The following is a 22,514-nucleotide window of genomic DNA, read 5'->3' on the forward strand; positions in this document are numbered from 1 at the left end:
AACAAGAGGCGTGTACATAGACATGTGATGTAAACGTAACAGAATATGTCATAAAATGGGGCGGAAACATGGAGGGGGCTACCTAAGGAGCCGGGACCTCTGACCTAATGGTGCGCGCAAACTGGCAATGACGTGTTACTAGGAGAAGCTGGGGGCTATGACTTCTGTGCTAGAAGAAGAGACGAAAGTCTGGAGAGTCAGAGCGACATGTACCTAAACACTATCTAGTATCTGATGTTTAGAGAACATGTTGATAGAATCCAAAAGTTATCAGGGCAAAGGCTAACAGACACTAAGACTGGTGCATGCATTATTCTACATGTAGTGCGTGTTGAGGAATATTAAATGACCATTAATACAGTATTTCTCTTACATGGAGACGTAAAGGCTAGACGATGACTGAAACTATTGATGCGATTCAGTAGCTTAGGAATGCAGAGAAGGAGAGCTGGACTGATAACTAGAAGCATAACATACTCTTGGCAGACTGGCAGGCAGAGCCAGGCCGAGCCGGGCACTGTGAGGCAGGAAGTAAGTGAAGGGTCAGGGATACAGGTGGGGGCTGTATCGCTCCTCAGCGAGGGTTCAGGAGACAGGAGCTGAATCTGAGTCCGGGCCCTTTTGAGGCCTAGAAACGGGGATTTTTACTGAATTAACGTGCACACTGTGAAACGTGGCAACATAACTTTACATAGGCCTAATACTCGTAGCTTTCACGAGAACTGGAAATTGGCATACTAGAGTTGGACACAACTAGAATTGCGTCTTTAATCGATCATAAGGGAATACATATGCATATTAATCATGCACATATAACATAAGGTGGGGAACACGTAGGGACACAGAACATGGCAAAATTTACTTTTCCACAAAGGCCCTGATTTTATATTAAAACTAGAGCTTTGGATTATACCATTTCCCGCTGAAAGGCAAATTTACACTCCATGTGTTCCCATACCTGGCGTGTCACGCAGTTTGGTGCTTACTTTCCCTCCATGTTAAAGAACAGTAGATGTTTCAGCACCCAGGCTAATGTGCTGCATAGCTAAATACATATAAAGTCCCAAAGGCAAGACCGATTGCATTGCAAATGCTTGTTCTACTTGTGGCTCACCGAAGCCGATTAAGGAGGCAATGATTTGACATTGTCCCCTTCACTACTCTATGCGTTCAGGTAAGCTGGACGGCCCAATGGGTATCCACTGTTTAGCCAGCTGGAAGAGTAATTCTCCACTAACCTGTTATATGATATACTGCTTTCTTTATTCATAGTTATTTGGAAGCATAAGCTATTACGCATAATTAGGATCACCTTTGGAGTGACGGTCTGGATTATTCCCCCATAAAGTGAAGTTGGATTTTCTCTGGTGTTCCAGGTAGGGATTTTCTTTCCTGCAACATAATTTTGTGAAAGTTACACAATCTCCAACCAAGTTTCCATATATACATTTTGTCATTCAGGTTGGACACTGTTTTGCTGTACAAGAGTGCTAATTCCGTGAAGTACCCCTGACCATTGCCCTGTGATTTCTTTCACAGACAGGTGAGATTTTTCATCAACTATCAATGCTCCCGTTTCTTTAAAAAATAATTTTTTTACACGCACATACTGATCCTTTTAAATCTATATCCCCTTTTATCACACAGGCTATACACACCTTTGGTACACAGTCCTGAAGAAGACCCCGTTGTGATGTTGCTTACTCACACTCCAAATAGGGGGTTGAAACGTTGTAGTTGATCGTTGGCGTCCTTTGCCCGAATAAACATACCAGTAGAAAGAATAGAATTTATATGTCTATCCAGGGTTATTTTGATGTATTTTAGACGCCTGAAGTAGGTTGTTTTGTGATGTTATTGAATTAATTATATTATCTTGCTACACTTTTTTTTTATGTCATTGAGTTGTTCTTTGTATTGTTTTATGTAAATGTGTAACGTGTATTTGTCCTGTCAAGCTGTTTTGATTTTTTTAATCACATTTGATATATGAATTTGATATATCTCATATATCTCACATGAGTCTCTTTCAATCGAGTTGTTTTTTTCTTTGTATATCTATGGTCAGTATGTGCTGTATCTTTAATTGAGGACCCTACATTTTAGAGGATCAAAGGATAGAAACTTTTTTTGCAAATAAGCTTCGCTTTGTATGGCAGAACCAATGTTTGTTTTCTGTTAGAATGCCCCGGGTCCTGCATAAGACTGGGTTACCCCATTGGTAATACTGATTGGACAGTTTTAATCTTAGCTGGAGATCTAGCGCTTTGCAAGAGTGCTGTTGTTTATTTTTAAAATGGCAACCCTGTGTGTACAAGATACCTGCAATGGCAAACTTGGGCTAAAACATCATTGAATAAGCCACACTAGAAGTTTCAAGGACACTAAAGATACATGATAATTTTCCTAATGTTGAAGCGTACCTATGTGAGTCCAACACGCAGGTATCAAGATGCCTACAGGCGATGACCATAGGACCTCACTATGTTTAAATCTGAAATTATATCCGAATATTTTGGAAGCCCCCATTTGTGGAGCACAGCTAAAGTTAATAACAACACTTTTCATTCTGAAAGAGGGTCGTGCAAGTTCAGTAAAGTAAGACTTGTAATGCTTATTTTAGTCTACAAGAGAATATGTGATTTAGGGATGTTTGGAAAAAGCATGATAGAGGCATTCTTGCTGCTCCTTACAGCAACCCAATGGATGTGTTTTGTCCTCTCTGTTAGATGATTAAATACCTCTTTGAAATGAAGCCTTCCATTGGCTGGGAATGATCTGACACAGATAGGGCCACCTTCAGAACTGGAATATTCTTCCCTGGGAGGTGTGGTAAATAAATAAATAATACCCTATTTTTGACTAGATTTATAGCATGACAGATAGCTCAATAAATAAGAGTCAAGATTCGAGGTAGTAGGAGTTTCTGCAGGTTTATTACAGCATAAGGACAGGATCAGGTCAACCTGCATAGGAATAGGACAATAAGGCAATAGGACAATAGGACAGGGCCCGGCAGCTGCCGGGGCTGGGTCTGGGATGAGCGCGCTAACATTCAATAACAAAACATTGACTTATATACATAGCGCAAACACATAGCAGTACATTGCAGTAGGCGTAACAGTAGGTGGAGTAGAAGGCGTGACGCGTAGCAGTCGCGAGAGATAACAGTAATAAGAGGTGTAACGGGGAGTTTACTTAGACATGTGATGCAAAACGTAACAGAATATGTCATGAATGGGCGGACACATAGGAGGGGGCTACCTAAGGAGCAGGGACCTCTAACCTAATGGTGCGCGAAAACTAGCAATGACGTGTTACTAGGAGAAGCTGGGGGCTACGAACTCTGTGCTAGGAGCAGAGACTAAAGTCTGGAGGGTCGGAGCGACATGTACCTAAACCCTATCTGGTATCTAATGTTTAGGGAACATGTTGATATAAACTAGAAGTCATGAGGGGAAAAGCTAACCTGACTCTAAGACTGGACCATGCATTATTCTACATGTAGTGCGTGATGAAGAATACTAAATGACCATTAAATACAGTATTTCTCTAACATGGAGACGAGAAGGCTAGACAATGACGGAAACTATTGATGCAGTTCAGTAGCTTAGGAATGCAGAGGAGGAGGACTGAACTGATAGCTGGAACTATAACATACTTTTGGCAGACTCAGAGGCAGAGCCGGGGTGCACCGGGCACTGCGAGGCAGGAAGTGAGTGAAGGGTCGAGGATACAGGTGGGGGCTGTATCGCTCCTCAGCGAGGCTTTCAGGAGACAGGAGCTGAATCTGTGGTCCGGGCCCTTTTGAGGCCTGGAAACGGGGACTTTATAATTGAATAACGTGCACACTGAGAAACGTGGCAACATTACTTACATAGGCCTGATATTCGTAGTATTCACGAGGACTGGAAACTAACATACTAGAGGTGGACACAACTGTAATTGCGTCTTTAATCAGAAATGGGGAATAACATATGCATATTGATCATGCACACATAACATATGATGGATGAGGCGTAGGGACACAGAACATGGCAAAATTTACTTTTCCACATTCCCTCCTTGTCACTACGTTTCCATCAGGAAACATCAATATTCATGATACCGTCTATCATTTCATACAGTACCATTTGCTCGTCTCGAATTGTCTTGGAGCGGGATTTAGAACAGGGCTTGGGACTGGGAATACTGGGAATACAAGAGGTAGCACACATGCTGCAAATCGCAGGGCCACATTGTATACAGAGGCAGCAGCTAAATATAATCGCTACTGCAATACCTAGAAAGGACAGGACTTTCCATCCCCAGGTGGAAATTACATTCCAGAACCAACCGGACCATGTCCAGGTGCCTGGATCTTGGTGTAACAGATGGGCAATTTTATGGAGTCTGGTTATAGCTGAATAAACAGACGGCGCGTTATTTGGAATGAAAATGCAACAACTGGATCCGAGAATTCTACAGGCCCCGCCCCTATCGGCCAGTATGACGTCAAGGACGAGACGATTCTGTAAAACGACAATTCTCATAAAGGATTGCTCTTCAGTTAAATTACCTAGAGCGGAGGCAGTCTCATCTACTACTGCTTCAAGGGTTCTTGTTAACGTACGGATTAGCTTACTATTTACAACTGTACCTAAATAAGGGAAAACACCTTTATCTATATCAATGAATTGCTCTGCGGCGGTTTCAGTATAATCGACAATCGGGAGATTTCTCTTGTGTCTAGTGTGTACTAAGAAAGAATTCCTATGATAGTCAGGTGGGGCTAGAAAAACAGGTGGCAGTAGGAAAGCAATGTAACAGGTTCCCTCCCAATCGAGGGGCAGACGGACATATGCAGTTTGACCACAAACAAAATAAGAATGACGTGAAGCTTTAAAAATAGATTTCCTACTGTCACTATACTCGATAACAGTAGTACATTCACTATGACCTATATGTACAGAACCATAACTACGGACACATAATTCGCCTTTGACTGGTAGTACTGAAATAGCGGGTGAGTCTGGAGTAGTATCAGACTGAACATTCAGGACCATGAAATTCGACGAATAATTTCCTAAATTATATACTTCATTTTCTAAATCTAAACCTGTTCTGTGGGGAAGACCTTGCTTGTCTGGAAAACATGTACTGTTAAGAAAAGACATATCTGTTGAGGATGACGTTAACGTGGACCATGCTCCACACGAACCATTGTGTGAGAATGGGTAAGGAAAGAGTGGCAGAACTCCCTTCGGTGTCTGGAAAGGGGGGAGTCGACCACACACCCAACAATTAGTGGCATTGCTGGTCTGGTGTGAATAATGTAACATACGGATAAATGTGTTATTACGCATTGCGAGGCGGTATGAATATTCGTGAGGAGGCAGATCACTAAACGTGTGTTCTACTGTAGCATGAGCAGACATATTTACATGAGGAACTGGAAAACACAGGAAAAGTGCGTAGCTGGTGCAGGAAATCATTATGCTGAGAAATAATATGAAACTCAGAAAAACGATACATTTGATTGAGCTTTGACTGACTCTCTCACTATGGGGGTCTATTTTATACATGTCAGAAACAGTCTAACCGTTTCACCTAGGGGAGGACTTATACAATCAAACTGGCTGACTTATTAGACCTGAGCTTTAACTTATACTCCTGTTGCGGAGTTTTCTCTAACAAGGGAGGGGTTGTAACAATGTCTTGTGCGGGACAGTCCTTTAAAACAATGTTCTGGCAATCCTTCGAATCCTGGGAAATGTTCTTGGGAATGTTTTTAAAGACTGGTTTCGGTCCTTTGAAAAGTTTTACATGAGAAAGGTGGACCCACCCCTTCCTGCCTTCCAACTTGACGGCAGTTCGGGTGGTCAAGAGGACCTGACGTGGCTCTTTCCAACGTGGTTCCAGCGGACTTGATCTGTCGAAATTTCTGATCATCACAAGGGATCCTGGAACGATCTCGTGCGGTGCCACCTCGGTATTGTCTGGAAATGCGGCGGCAACCTGTGAACGACATGAGTTGAGGGCAGACATCAAGGAAGCTAGGTAATCTGTCAGCATATTACATGAAACATCGGTAATACTTCGGGGTCTAGGAGTACCCCACATATTGGGGGGGCGGCCGAAAACGACCTCATACGGGGACAGACCTGATCTGGAATGTGCGACCATACGCATGTAAAACAGAGCGACTGGCAAAGCTACTAACCAGTCCACACCCTTGTCTTTACAGACTTTTGCTATACGGATTTTCAGAGTCTGATTATGCCTTTCGACTAGTCCAGCTGCTTCTGGATGGCGTACACAATGGAACTTCCACTGGTACCCTAACAACAGGGAAACATGTTTCATGAGTTCGGATGAGAATGGCTGACCGTTATCAGAATATACGACTCTAGGGAGTCCATATCTAGGGAAGAATTCACGAACCAACTGCTTGGCAGTGGTCGCGGCTGTGTAATCTGGGACTGGATATGCTTCTGTCCATCTGGACAAAGCGCATACAACTACAAGGACATACTTGAAACCTCGACATCGCTCCATTTGAATATAATCCATCTGGAGGACCTCAAAAGGGTGGTCAGGGGGCTGGAAACCACCTTGTTCCACCGGGACACTTTTACCTGGATTAAACTGACAACATATCATACAGGTACGGACTTTCTGCTTGGCTGCAGCTCGTAAATGCTTATTGAACCAAATGTTCTGGATACTGTCTAACATAGCTTTTTCTCCTAAATGTGCTGGACTATGTGCGGTATTGATAATGACTTGAACCATAGAATCGGGGAGAAACCATGTGGCTCTACCCTTCGTTAACCATCCTTGATCTGTCTGGACCCCTCCTTGTACAGACCATTTCTTGATTTCATCGGGAGTAGCATGTGACTGGATATCTATGACATCTTGAGTAGGGTCCTTAACTGTCATGCATGTAATCAGATCTGGAATATGTGTCTGATTAACTGGAATGTCTGGAGTCTGTGCTGTAAGCTTGGCTGTGCGGTCTGCTAAATCATTACCTTGGGAAATAATGTCAGTAACTTTCGTATGTGCTTTGCACTTCATGATAGCAATAGACGTCGGTAAATGTATGGCATCTAACAGGGCTTGAATAAGGAGACCATGCTGAATCTTGGTTCCATGAGAAGTCATAAAACCTCTCTCCTGCCAGAGCACTCCGAAGTCGTGTACAACTCCGAATGCGTAACGTGAATCTGTGTAAACATTAACTTTCAGGTTCTTGGCATGTATACAGGCTTGTGTCAGAGCGACTAGCTCTGCTGCTTGAGCGGACAGAGTATCAATACGGTGTGTTTCAATAACTTCAGTGTCAGTAGTCACTGCATACGCGGCGACTAGTTCTCCTGTACTAGTTCTCATACATGAACCATCCACATAAAGTGTCAGGTCAGGATCTGGTAACGGAATGTCTGTTAGGTCTTGTCTCGGCTTTGTCGTAATGTTAACTACTTCCACACAATCATGTGTGTCTGGATTTGAACTAACTGATGGTAACAGTGTAGCAGGATTCAGAACGTTGCAGCGTCTAATTTCTATGTGTGGCTGGAACAGTGTCAATTCATAACCTGTTAAACGTGCAATTGTCAAGTGCTGAGTTTGTGTTCGGTTTAAAAGAACTTCTACTGAATGTGGGACCTGTACTGTCAGGGAATGTCCTAAAACTATAGAATCACTTTGTCTGATAGCTAGTGCTGTGGCTGCAACTGACTTGAGGCACGCAGGCAACGCCTGGGCGACTGGATCTAATGTGCTCGAAAAATAAGCACAGGGCTTGTATTGACCTGCTTGATCTTGTGTGAGAACAGATAATGCTGTACCTTCGCGTTCAGTAACGAAAAGTGTAAAAGGCTTACTGTAGTTCGGTGTAGCTAGAACTGGAGCTTGACATAGGGCTTTCTTTAACTCGTTGAAACTAAGTGTATGGTCAGATGTCCAAGGGAGGACAGTCGATACGGCTGCCTCCTGTGTCGTTAACTGTATCAGTGGCTTGGCTAGGAATGCATACTGGGGAATCCATTGTCTACAATAAGAAGTAAGGCCGATAAAGGCACGTACCTCCTTCTGGGTTCTGGGCTGGGGAAGACTCGCTATTAACTGGATACGGTCGGGTGTCAACTGCCTACCCCTCTTGGACAGCAAGTGTCCTAAGTATACCACTTGCTGGACACAGAATTGAAGCTTCGAAGGTGACACCTTGTGCCCCATCTCGGCTAGAAAATACAGAACTGTAAGTGATGCACGCTCGCAGTCACGTTCAGAACGGGCTGTGATCAGTAGATCATCGACATACTGGAGCAGGGCAGTGTCAGCTGGCATGTGAATGTTGTCTAGTTGTCTCTTGAGTGCTTGACTGTAAATACTAGGGCTTTCTGTGAAACCTTGAGGAGCGCGTGTAAACATATAGCTCCTTCCATTTAAACAAAATCCGAAAAGAAACTGGCTGTCTGGATGAATTGGAACACTAAAAAATGCATTCTTGAGGTCAATAACAGTGAAAAACATGGCTTCGGAATCAATGGCTGTTAACAGGGAAGAAATGTCTGGGACAACTGGGTACTGAGGAATAATACATTTGTTAAGCTCTCGTAAATCAATCACTAATCGATATACCGGGGGTGCATTTGGATCAGTACGTTTCATGACTGGAATGATCGGAGAATTGCATACATTGGAGTCAGTTTCTACAACTACTCCTTGAGCCATGAGCTCGTCAATAATTTTGGATAAGGCTGCTACAGCCTCAGGTGGCAATCTATACTGCCTGATTCGTGGTAACACTACACCTGGTTTAAGAGTCACACGATAGGGTGTGATTTGCATGTAACCTACATCAGTTGGACCTTGCGCCCATAAATGCTGCGGAACATTAGACAATCTTGAATCAAAATCTCGTAATACATAGTGACCCTTAAAGTCACGTAGGAACAGACGTATTCCCTCTGGGGAACAGCAAATAACTGCACCTAATTCCTTCAGTGTCTTAATGCCTAATAGATTTTCTGGACATGACTTAGTAAGTAACAGATCAGTAGTACGGGACAATGGACCTACTTCTAGAGTAACTGGCTTAGATATCTCATTAACTATGGGTTTTCCTGAAAATCCAAGGGAAACATTTCTTGAGCCTGAGAGCGGAGCCCCTGGTACTTCGGCGTGACTAATTGTGGTCCTACTTGCCCCTGTATCGATCAAAAACTTTCTGTCTTTCCCTAATACTTGACTGTGAACATAGGGACCTTCTTGGTCTACAGGTATCTCGATGAGAGGCAAGCCTACCTCCCTCTCTAGGCTGTTTCATGAATATGACTGGTACTCTGGATACTCGGACTGTGCATACTGGTACATCTGCGATGTAACGTGCTGTGTTGCAGCAATAGGCTGCGGTACTGTAACTGTCTGTTGTGCATTCTGTGACTGAGGAGTCTGTGAAACTTGTTCTTGTCTAGGCGGACGTGGTCTTTCTTTAGTCTTACCAGTAGCTATGTTGTGTTTCAGAACTGCACACTCGTTTATAAAATGACCTGGCTGTTTACAATAATTGCAGTTCCCTTTAACGGGAGCCGCAAGATGACTGGCTTGATTCGGACCCCTCTTCTGACTGTCTTGAGGAATAGATTGTGCAACTAGCACTTTCATTTTCGTGTCTTTCATACGTTTTCTTTCGTGTTCTTGCTCTTCTCTGATTCTATTCTGGTGATACTGGAGCATCTGGAGCATCTGGGACGGAGTATTTGCTTGCCAGGTGCTTTCGACTTTCAAAACTCGGTTTTTAATTTGTGGACTTGAATTCTCGACTAATTTGGTAACGAAAAGATGAGGGTACGACTCACTACTTGTCTTGAGACCACTGTTGATACTGAAACATTTCTCAAATCTAGAATAAAAATCACTAATGTCCTCATCTTGCTTCTGTTTACAGGCTGAGATTGCATCCCAGTCTTCTTTCCTAGTTGTCAATAATCTGGGTAAAACTTGAATCAATAATTCTGGTAATTCTTTACATTTATCTCCAAGACCGGTACCTGGTACTCGTGCCTTGTCTTCAGCTTCTAGAGCTGCCCAATCGATCTTTTTCTCTCCCACCTCCCATTCTTTTTCCTTTAACTTTTCATACACCCCTGCGGGTAACAGGACCTTTAACATTTTAATGATATCTGGGTAAGTGTATTCTCCCATACGGAGCATGTCTTTTAATTCTCTATGGAACCCCGCTGGATCTTTGTCATGACTGGGAATTAATTTCTTCATTTCAAGAAGTTCCATCTTTGAAATCGGAGTGTATACAAACACTCGTTGCATTACGCCACCCGCCCCTTGGACTGGGTGGACTTCTCGTAGCGGATTCTGTCTGTCTATGTAAAATGGTTTACTTTCTGGGGGTGAGACATGAACAAAATGCGGATTCAGAAACGTTCTATATTTGTGACGCTGTTCTAGAATGACACTTATTAAATCGGTACCTAGACCTCTCCATCTGTACTGGAGTAACTCGTTCAGGATATCATGTAACGGGCCTGGATCAGAATGTTGACCCTCATACAGGGTAATGAGGTGCTGGATCATATACATACCCACCAGTCGTTGCTCGGCTGGGGGCAGTTTCAGAAACATTTGTGCCACTATTTCGTCTGGAAAAGTGGTAGAATCAGTAATCCATCGGACTGCTGATCGGGCTAGTTCTTGTTCATGCATGGTACTTAATTCGCTATAACCGACTCGTGATTTCAGAATGTGATCGGTAGCTTGAAATACTTGTTCTAGAGAACCTTGTTCTGGTGCTGGATGATGAAAAATAGACATAGGTTCTAGACGTAAATGGCGATCTGGAAATCTGGATTTTCCTACATACGCTATTCTGGCGGGATTCTCGTTCTCTTCCTCTTCAGGATCAGAGATACTTTCTTTCTCGCTTACTTGTGCTGTTTTACGCTGTTCGTGTAACCTTATTATTTCTTTACGAATTTTCTTGTACATACTTTCCATGGCACTAATGGTCTTGTGCTTACCCTCGGCTATATTATCACTCCACCTTGTTAGGATTCTCATTTCGGCGGGATCTTTAGACGGATAATCTTGTTCTCTTATTAGACAATTGATCAGGAACTTTAATATCATGAGCTGAATCTCGGCTTTCCTTTGAGACATAATCTCGCCTATACTTTCTGGATCATCCCCTGTACGGATGAAACGATATATTCTGTCTAGATCTTCTTTCATATTTGGTAAGGTGACTAGATACTCGGTCACCCTTCTTACGCGTACGGAATATAAAACCATATTATACTCGCCTGGAACTGTGTCATAGACGCATTCGGCAAGGGCTTGTCTGATTTCTGTAACTGACTTATTACTTTTTGGAGTACGCTGTGATGCTTGAGCATGTAATTCGAGTGCTGACAAACGCTTGTGTGGCGGCGGGGTTTGAGGAGGACCTCCTCCTGCGGCCCCTAGACTAGAATCGTCGACTGACATTCTTCGTGCTTGCAGGGTCGGTAATTGTAACGTGGGCTGAACTTGTATGGCAGGCTGACCCGGGGGTACCGTAGCAGGTACTCCGGTGTCTGGAGGAACGGGAAGTGCCTGATTTACAGGGACAGGCGGAGCGCGAACAGGATTGGCATATTCTGGAACTGTGTCGTCCAAATAGGACGAAATAAAAATATCAGCTGCGGTCGGTTTGTGACGTAGCTTGGTCGGAACTAATGGTGGCGGGAAATTACTGGGTGCCTCTGGGGTCGCTTTTGGCAAGCCTTCGGCAAGGAGAGGATACATACCCTTAATAAGGGCATGCCTCTGTCTGTCTGACTGTTCGGCTTTGACTTGTTCACCTATCTCGATTAATTCTCTTTCTTGGGCTCGTTCTTGGGATTCTCTACTTAACTCTGACTTTCTGACTTCCTTTTCCGTTCTTCTATGCGCTTCCTTGCGCCATAACTCGATGGCATCTTTCTGTGACTGTCTGGCTTTCTTTTTCCATAATGCTTCTTCTACTCGCATGATACATTCGGCATCCCATGTACCCGATACGGGCCATCTATACTTTTCTTCTAACTGTTTGGTATACTCTACCCATAAATCTAGATACAATATGGCGCTTATGCCATGTTTCTGATACATAAAGTGACCTGGACTGTCCCTAGGCGGAACAGGAACTGCTGCTTCCAGCAGACCCTTTCTAGTTTTTAACTGACGTAGCTTGGAAAAGAGCGGCATTCTAAACTTGAATCGGAACACAATACAATACACGAAAAACAGTAACAATTGGGAAAACAATTCAGGCATACCACGACATTGGAAATACATTAAACAACATTATAAATAACAGTTCGAACAGAATACTACCTGAAAAAACTGAAAACAGAAACAGAACAGAATTCCCGAGAACGGAACAGACTAGAGTTACTGGATGCACTGCTGTAACAGTATGGAACATACCGGTCCCATAAAGGAACACATCAAGACCCGTATCCACCTAGGTGAACACTTTGTTTGTGGGCTTGGGTACCACCAACCCACGGACCAGAGTCAATTTAGACTGACCCTGTCTAGACACTACCCCAGCAATGGTACTCACCGGGCAGCACAGAACGGAAGGCCTCGGACGGGACTGGACTACGACGACGAACTTCGGACTTCGGACTTCAATTACGGGTGGACCTCCGGATACCTCGGACCTTGGACTCTCGGCTTGGGCTCTGGTCGGGACTCGCCGCGTTCCTCCACCGTCTCGTTCGGATGCTGGACCGCCTCCTCCGTCTCCTCCGTGGGCCTGAGGGATACTTGAGCAGAAATATCTGCCACTGCGCAGAAGAGTTCCGTCACGACTGCAGAGGGTCAGGGGGTCGGCGTGGCTTCACCGACGCGTGGGGAAAGGGCAAGTCCCTATTCGGGCGCCATTATGTGGTAAATAAATAAATAATACCCTATTTTTGACTAGATTTATAGCATGACAGATAGCTCAATAAATAAGAGTCAAGATTCGAGGTAGTAGGAGTTTCTGCAGGTTTATTACAGCATAAGGACAGGATCAGGTCAACCTGCATAGGAATAGGACAATAAGGCAATAGGACAATAGGACAGGGCCCGGCAGCTGCCGGGGCTGGGTCTGGGATGAGCGCGCTAACATTCAATAACAAAACATTGACTTATATACATAGCGCAAACACATAGCAGTACATTGCAGTAGGCGTAACAGTAGGTGGAGTAGAAGGCGTGACGCGTAGCAGTCGCGAGAGATAACAGTAATAAGAGGTGTAACGGGGAGTTTACTTAGACATGTGATGCAAAACGTAACAGAATATGTCATGAATGGGCGGACACATAGGAGGGGGCTACCTAAGGAGCAGGGACCTCTAACCTAATGGTGCGCGAAAACTAGCAATGACGTGTTACTAGGAGAAGCTGGGGGCTACGAACTCTGTGCTAGGAGCAGAGACTAAAGTCTGGAGGGTCGGAGCGACATGTACCTAAACCCTATCTGGTATCTAATGTTTAGGGAACATGTTGATATAAACTAGAAGTCATGAGGGGAAAAGCTAACCTGACTCTAAGACTGGACCATGCATTATTCTACATGTAGTGCGTGATGAAGAATACTAAATGACCATTAAATACAGTATTTCTCTAACATGGAGACGAGAAGGCTAGACAATGACGGAAACTATTGATGCAGTTCAGTAGCTTAGGAATGCAGAGGAGGAGGACTGAACTGATAGCTGGAACTATAACATACTTTTGGCAGACTCAGAGGCAGAGCCGGGGTGCACCGGGCACTGCGAGGCAGGAAGTGAGTGAAGGGTCGAGGATACAGGTGGGGGCTGTATCGCTCCTCAGCGAGGCTTTCAGGAGACAGGAGCTGAATCTGTGGTCCGGGCCCTTTTGAGGCCTGGAAACGGGGACTTTATAATTGAATAACGTGCACACTGAGAAACGTGGCAACATTACTTACATAGGCCTGATATTCGTAGTATTCACGAGGACTGGAAACTAACATACTAGAGGTGGACACAACTGTAATTGCGTCTTTAATCAGAAATGGGGAATAACATATGCATATTGATCATGCACACATAACATATGATGGATGAGGCGTAGGGACACAGAACATGGCAAAATTTACTTTTCCACAGAGGACGCTGAGCTCACCCTGAGGATGGAGGAGCCTCAGAGTGCATCCCGTTACTTCTGGGCCCTACAACCTGCCTGGATCTTTGTTTGTTACGGAATATGTTAATTAAAGGGCGGAGGAAGCAGCGCTGGCTTTGCCTGCCCAATGCCAGTGAGCAAAAACCTTTCTAGCCTAGCGACTAGGTAATCCACCGGTGTCCTGCATATAGCACCTCGAAATCTGCTGCCAGGGTCAAGCGCTGTGGGACCCACACATGTTGTCTCTCAGTGCCCACCCAGGGTGTGCTAAGAGGGAAGAACGACCTTTACAACACGGTCGTTACACCGTGATGCCATAACAACGTGGTCATTACAACGCAAGTCGTTACAACGACTTGCGCTGGATGGCGCTCTACACTAAGGAATAGTATGATTTACTATTCCAACACCTTCCCTGCTGTTCCACACACTGGAGTTGGAATAGTAAATCATACTATTCCTAAGTCCAGTGCCTCTAGCGCAAGTTGTTGTATCGACTTACGTTGTAATGACTGCGATGTAAACTACCGCGTTGTGAATGTATGCGATGTAACATCATACATTCACTAAGAGGATGTCTGGCTTTTCGTTCCACTGCCCTAATTTAGACCTCAGGGGCGTAAGTACTAAGAAGGCTCCTGAAGGGTGCTTTTTAAACCTAGTAGGAAGAACGAGGTGTAGTCGCAATATCGCATATTCATACTACGTGCACTTTCGTGCAGTAATGGAGCTGACCTTCTTCCATGTAGGGTGACAAGCTGGTAGGTGCCACCACACTGTTGTTTCCCCATGTCAAAGGAAAAGTCTTGCTTCTCTTTCCCCTTCTCCTGTTGGGCAGAGAGGAAGCCAGAAAGCAACTGGGTCTGGCAAGGCCATGGCCATCCTACAGTTCTAGCATTTCGTGTGGTAATGCAAAGGGCCTCTTATTTATTTATTTAGTTTGAAAGTTTTCTATAGCACGAACATGACCATTGGGGGTATCAGAGCGCTTTACAATTTATACACCAAGAGGAATACAGATACATGCAATCAAAACAGAACCCACAAAGCAGAAGATATAAAGTCATACAGAGCAAAGGGAATCTCGTGACCATAGCAGCTGGGACACAGAACTGCGACTGTGACCTCAGTATCCACTTGAATAGCCAGTCAGAGGCAGACATTTCATCATCAAGAGCACTTTGACTTCCTTTGTGAAGAGGACAATGGAAGGGTTCACCCTAACTCCAGGGGGGGAGTTCCAAGTCCTCGGTGCTATACCGGAGAAGGCTAGTTTTTTTTCTTCTTGAATTTTTGCGGTTTGAGCAACCTCAAGAAAGGAAGCAAAAGGGAGGCTGTGAGCCGGTACCCTGGAAGCCCCAGAGCAAGGCCCTGGGATGATAGTGTACAGGATATTGACAATGGTTCATTTGGGTTCAGAGTAATAAACTCTTTAAACATTCGAGGTTCATCAAAGGAGGCCCGAGAGCTATGCAATGTCATGAGGAGTCTGGATCAATGTCACAAGCAAATGGATCACCTCTCACATTCAAACTTCATACTACACATGCTGGACACAAGGATAAATGCAGGCATGTGAATACCCAAAGTGTTTAGATGGGATGAAAACAAGACACAGGTTTATAGTGCAAGAGGTCCCACAAGTGTGAAAAGGGAAACTGTGCAGAGATAGTGTGAATCAGATGTGCACATAGTAGCAGTTTTTCTTAGTTAAGGGATAGCAAAGCTAAAATGGGATCAGCTGCTGGGTGGGGGCTCTCCCTCTGCCCTTGTACTGTGTGCAGCCATTGACAGACCCTGCCATTCCTAAGCTGTAGGGGGCTGCCAGCACACAGGCATGGAACAGCTGCATGAGAAGACATTAGAGTGACTATCAGAAACATGCTAGTGACAATGAGGCCAGAAGGTACAACAGACACCGCAAATGTCATTCTGTACACCATTACACACATGAACACAGTTGCTGGAACAGAAGAAACCCATAGTGGAGCACTGTAGATGCAGCATTCACTCCCACAGCCATGCTATTGAAGAGGAGAATGTGTTCAGCCTTCGCCCAGTTGTGCAGACGAACCCTCCAGTCATGCCAGCCCGCCTGGCTCGCGATAGCTCAACAGCCATGTCCCATTGTCACTTCTAATAGCCCCCTTGGACCGTCTCCAACAGAATGGAGGAGAGAGGGATGCAGGATTCCAACGCGCTTCCATCACTTTGATTCTCGAGGAAGCAGCATGACAGCCAAGCCTTGAGATGCGAGCCAATGCCTGCAGGCGCGAGCGTCCTTACACAACCAGCCTTGGCTGCCCCAACAGATAGAGGCATTATGCGAAATGCCTTCCTTGTGGGTTTTGTTTGTGTTGTTCTCGCGCAGGGAATGTCAGCTGAGGTCCTGGCCCTCCAAGGCTGTTCTCTTCTGGAGATGGACTACTTTGATTTCCTGCCACCCTTTTTAGCATCACCCAGTCCTCACATTACCCGGTAGCGTGTGAAATATGTCGAAGCGTGTTGCAGACAGTCACATGATGCCAACATGTTGACAGAAACTAGAGGGAAAGAGTTTCTAGGGGATGAAGGCACTATACCTCTGGTGGTCCAGAGTAAGGTGGCATCCATCCACGAAACACGGCACTGCCCGCCTGCTGCCTAGAAGAGACCGAAATGGAGATAAAGCAACCACCGCACAACACAGACAGCGTCTGTGACTACCACGACTAGACAGAATTCAATAGATCAACCACTGTTAAGATTTAATTACTTATAACTATGAATTATTTTCTAAGTACCAATTGTGAGCCTTGAGAAAGCCTAGGCCATACATGCCACAAAGGGTGAAACATGTGTTGTCTTTACTGCAAAAATATCTTTATCAACTGTTACATGCCATGTTCATTTACACAAAAAGGATTCAACCGACAGACTAACCCAAAGCCCCTTCTTTAGAGAATAGCAATAAATAAATCTGAATTAAGGCACAAATTGCAGTTTTCACCTAATTTAGGATTTATGGTAGTCCTATGTGTGGCAATAGGCTATTAGGTAATACTCTGGGGTAAACCAGGCAGGTTTAAAGTCAATGACAAACAACTCACAAATCACAAAGATGATATAGAAAAACAAAACACAAAACACCACTGCCCCAGAAGCACTAACATTAGGCACCTCAGTCATGTACATCAACATGGTGGCCGTGCAAACACCGCTGCAACTGCAACTATGCGTCATTCGATTGCGAAAACAAGTGCTCTGATGTATATCTTGTGACGTTTGTCTAATAGTATATAAGTGCATCTTGAAGGGGATAATGATTCCGTGCACAGGATTGTTCCAAAACAAAAGGTACAGCGTTGCCCTCAATGCAAGTCATTTTAGCAGTTTTGGCTGACTTGCAAACCACCCCCGATATAAACATTGATCAAATGCACCATGTTTGGGTACCAGCCTGACACTTTATGACACCAACAGATACTTCAGTGGGTGATACCAGCATCACTTTCTTAGGGGTGCCCTAATCAGGCACAGCTGATGGCGTCATATATTGGAAGCCAAGGCAGCTATTGGGGAGGCGGGCGTAAAAGCTATGTATTTTTAGCTGGTGACCCACAGTCTATTCCATGGGTACATGCAAACATTTTCCCAGGGGCCAAAATGTTTGATCTGTGATGTGCCCACGGGCCGCATTGATGCCAGCGAGGTGGCGGTCGGGCGAGAGGGTTGGGGGATAGGTGGTAAAGTGAGTGTAGATGAAGCAAAGGATATACATCAAGTAGCTGGAATGAACTATGTGACACCAGAAAACCTGACATTAATCTCGGCTTTCCCAATTTACCAATTTGTGTCATCCTAGACAAATGTTTAATTTCACTTTCCCTCCTTTATTCTTCGTTATCGCATATAAGAGGCCTTTGAAATACATGATTTCAGGGTGTGCACTATACAAAACCTTCTCTTGAGTTTGATTTAATAAACTATAATGCTGTTCATGTATAATAGGAACCGAGCCCACCCAAAGAGTGCATATAGCAACTTCCCTCTTTAGTTCACTATTGACGTTGTTGTCAGGGTAGGGGGAAGGATTAATGTTTCTAAATTCATGTTTGAAAACTATCACTTTTAAATGAAGATTTCTCAATGCACTCATATAATCAATTGTTCTAGGGTGAAAAGGTTCTGCCTGTTAACTAAATACACTTTTTGAATTTTGAATAGTGTCATTTTTACACTTCTGCTGCAAGATGGCTTGAAAACTAAAGGTGTTTCTATAAAGCGCAGGACTCCCTAGTTTCTTTCTTTAACACAAACTAACCTTGAAATAAGTGCTTGTCTGTCTATTTAACATCTTTTTGTTTTGAGTGCTGAGTCAAGAAAACAGCAGCCCAGTGTTCTGTTGGCCATCAGCTGTATGTATAGGGGTGTTAAAATGTGTAAGCGGTATATAGACGATATTTTTCTAATTTGGAATCAGACCAGTGAAACTTTAAACAGCTTCCTGCATTGGCTAATTAACAACTGTTGTGGGCTCACATTTACACTAAGCCATGATAAATCCTCTATATCCTTTCTGGACCTTACCATCTACCATTCAGAAGGTGAACTCCTTACCAAACTCTTTAGGAAACCTACAGAGCGTAATACGCTTCTTGATTACAGTAATAATCACCCTAGGGCTTTGAGAGACTCCTTACCGTACTCACAATTCCTTAGGATTAGACGAAACTGCTCCTGTAAAATCGATTATTTCAGAGAGGCTGCTGTTCTCTCGACCAAATTGAAAGATCGAGGCTACCCAAAGAAAATAGTCAAACAGGCCCTCAAACGAGCATGGTATTGCCCTCGAGAGGTCTTACTGACGCCAAAAGATAAGAATCCAAATGAAAGAATCGCATGCGTCACGACTTTCTCTCCAGTCTCCAATAAAATCAAAAAGTCAATCCTTAAACATTGGCATACAGTTAACGCAGGGCCAGTGCACATTGACAAACCTCTTTTTGCATTTCGCAAAAGTAAAAACTTAAAGGACCATCTTGTTAGAGCAGCATTACCAATAACATCAGGAGGAACTACACTCGAGGCAGTCTGGGGCCTACCACCAGTGATAGGCCATGTCAAATGTGGATGTTGCAATGTTTGTGAATACACGGTGGAGGGAAAAGAATTCACTCACAATGACACCACGGTTGTAAGACGATAATTTTCTAATTGTAACACCTCAAATGTTATTTATGCTATACAATGTCCCTGTCCAAACTGTACATTGGCCAGACCACACAAAAGACCAAGACTCGCATAAGCCAACACAGGAGCCGTGTAAGATGTAAGACAATTAATGCTCCTTTGGCGGACCATTTTGAGGAAGCAGGACACAGTGAAAATGATATAAAATGGACAATACTAAAAGTGGTCAAGCTACCGGCCAGAGGCGGAGACATTGCCCAAATACTCAATCGAGAGGAGCTAAAGACAATGATCCAATTCGACACAATAAGGAATGGTCTGAATCGAGCAGAAGACTGGACCACCTTATTATAAGTCTAAACAAAAATTCCTTGCTCCTGGCTGTGTAATCGACCCTAAAAGACTTTGTCCTTGCCCGAACAGTGAATTTTTCAAAACTGGACATTGCTACTCCTGTGCCCTGTGGCAAAGTCTGAAATCTGAATATAAGCTCTGTAATTCGTAATGTTTATGGTAATTTTTATGGTCATCAAGAAAAAGTTTTATATATCTCCGGTTCGGCACAATTAATGTCACCAAATGCACTTACACTTGAGCACGCATGCAACTAGTAAGCACCTCCCTCCCTTCTATCACATGTGAATAATCCCAGCCATATTACCACCACCTTGGCAGATGCCAACCAACCCTCCCCAAAATGGCCACCATCGTGTCTTAATGCCAATCTCATAATGGCCGCCACTAATAGGCCTTTTTCACCCACTCCAAAATGGCCACCCTTGTGGCTGAATGCCACTTCCGTAATGGCCGCCACCAACAGGCCCCTTTCTATTTCCATCAACTCGCTGTCTTAGGCAACACGACTGTAACGCCCGGTCGAACTGCTATCACAGCAGCGGACAGACTGGACATCATTCCGTCGTCCACAACGAAACCCAATTCACCACGGAGCAACCTCAGCTCCAAGGTAAGCCATATCCCATGCTGCATCGTGTAGAAAGTGAGAATAATCTGAGACAAATCTCGATGGCCAACCGTTGTCCCGTCCCACTCACCGGTTCTCCCCCCCCTTTTTTCCAGCCTCCATTAACAGGCCCTTCGTTGATACCGCTTGCAGCGGACATTTAATGTGGACATAGGACCTCGTTCCATTTTATCGCCGGAACCCCATCGGACCCACCACTCTGGTAAGCGTTCACCTTAAGTAATGCCTTAAGCAAGACAAAACTCCCGCACGAACAAGGGCGGCTGTGATTGCAGCTCTAATTCTTTTCCTACCCCACTCCATAGATGCTGCACCATTATCAATTCAAACCTGCATCCAAACTCTGACTGCCTAATTGCAGGTAAAAAGTCAATTTTATTCCACCACAGCAATGTAAAAGAACAACCCCCGGCACGTTTAATGATCAATTAATTTCTTTTATGCACTATAGCAAAGCTAAAACCCATGAACTGTGTCGGCAACCAGCCGCACTGACACCATCCTCGCTCCCACCAGGAGCAGCGGAGCACTTTAGAACCACTTAGCTAAGAGTAAGTGTACTTTGACAATCTCCCCGCAGACACGGTATGAATGCACACGGTTGCATGCTCACGGACTCTACTTACGTTTTTTGTATGAGGATTAGCAATGTATAAACTCTAAACTTAAAAATAGTAATGGTGCATGATGAAGATCAAAAGTAGCTGACACTTCTCACTGATGCACTTAAGTATGGAAGCTCCCGGTACCTGCACACTATTCGTGACACACCAATTATTTCACGCCAAGCCGATTCCGAAAAACTGTAAATTGTACAAAGTAGATGGACTGTTTTGACCTGTTGAAAGAATAATTTCTAATTTAGCTTCTGGCTATGCCCTTCTTCTTTCCCTCTTTTTTATTCCCTTTTTCCTCCACAACAGGCGGTCGTATTGTAAATACAAACAGGCAAATGTTTTCTAATGTTGACCTGATGATGATCCCATGTAATTAGAGCGTAACGGGATCGAAATGTCGACTATACCTAGTACTCCCGCAACCTAGCCATTGCGCTGAACCTTGTTGTGTTGTAGTACTAACTGGAAAAACTAATTTAACACTGATGTAAAAGTGGCCAGTATTGCTCTTCTTTGCCTGTGCAAACCTTTTTCCATGTGTTGTTTGTCTTTCTAGAGAAAGGTACAGGACTGTGCCTTTAACTATTCACATATCCTTTTCTGATTTTGGTCTAAATAAATACCCTGTCCGGCTGGACAGAGGATGAATATAGCTTCCTATTATGGCCTATATTTTATTGACTTCATGTATTCTGATAAGCTTAGGCCATCAATGAGAGACACCTGTGCATTTTTCAAATCGGTTGTGAAAAAATGTGAGTATGTTGCTGGATATATGGGCCGCCGTGCCACCAATGTACTTACCGGGGGAGGGTAAACACCCATTATTCCGCAACTTTCTTTCCGCATACCATCACTTCGCATACTTTCATTACGAAAGTACCATGACTCCGCAATGCCATTATAACGCATGGCATTACATTTGATATGCTTTTACCACGCATACATTTACAACGAAATTCGTTGTAAATGCATGAATGGTAAAAGCATGTTTTTTTAAAATGTTTGGATAAGGTAAGTATGGGTATAGGGGTATATGTTTTGGGGTACTGAGGTATATGTTTTGGGGTGTTTGGGTATTTTAAAGGTTTTAGATATACTTTTGGGTTATGGGGTACAGGGGTAGTTTTAGGGTTTTGGGATAGGCATGGGTTTTTGGGTACAGGGGTATTTTTAGGGTTCAGGGCTAGGTTTGGGCTTTGGGGAATAGGGGTATTTTTAGGTGGTCGTGGGGTTGGTTTGGGTTTTGGGGTACAGGGGTATTTTTAGGTTTCAGGGCTAGGTTTGGGTTTTGGGATACAGGTGTATTTTTACGGTTCAGGGGTAGGTTTGGGTTTTGAGGTACAGGGTTATTTTTATGGTTCAGGGCCAGGTTTGGGTTTTGGAGTACAGGGGTATTTTTAGGGTTCAGGGGTATGTTTGGGTTTTGGGGTACTGGGGTATTTTAAGGGTTCAGGGCTAGGTTTGGGTTTTGGGGTACAGGGGTATTTTAGGGTTCAGGGGTAGGTTTGGGTTTTGGGGTACAGGGGTATTTTTAGGGTTCAGGGCTAGGTTTGGGTTTTGGGGTACAGGGGTAT

The sequence above is a fragment of the Lissotriton helveticus genome, chromosome 5_1 (genome assembly GCF_964261635.1).
Source record: "Lissotriton helveticus chromosome 5_1, aLisHel1.1, whole genome shotgun sequence".
Lineage (NCBI taxonomy): Eukaryota > Metazoa > Chordata > Amphibia > Caudata > Salamandridae > Lissotriton > Lissotriton helveticus.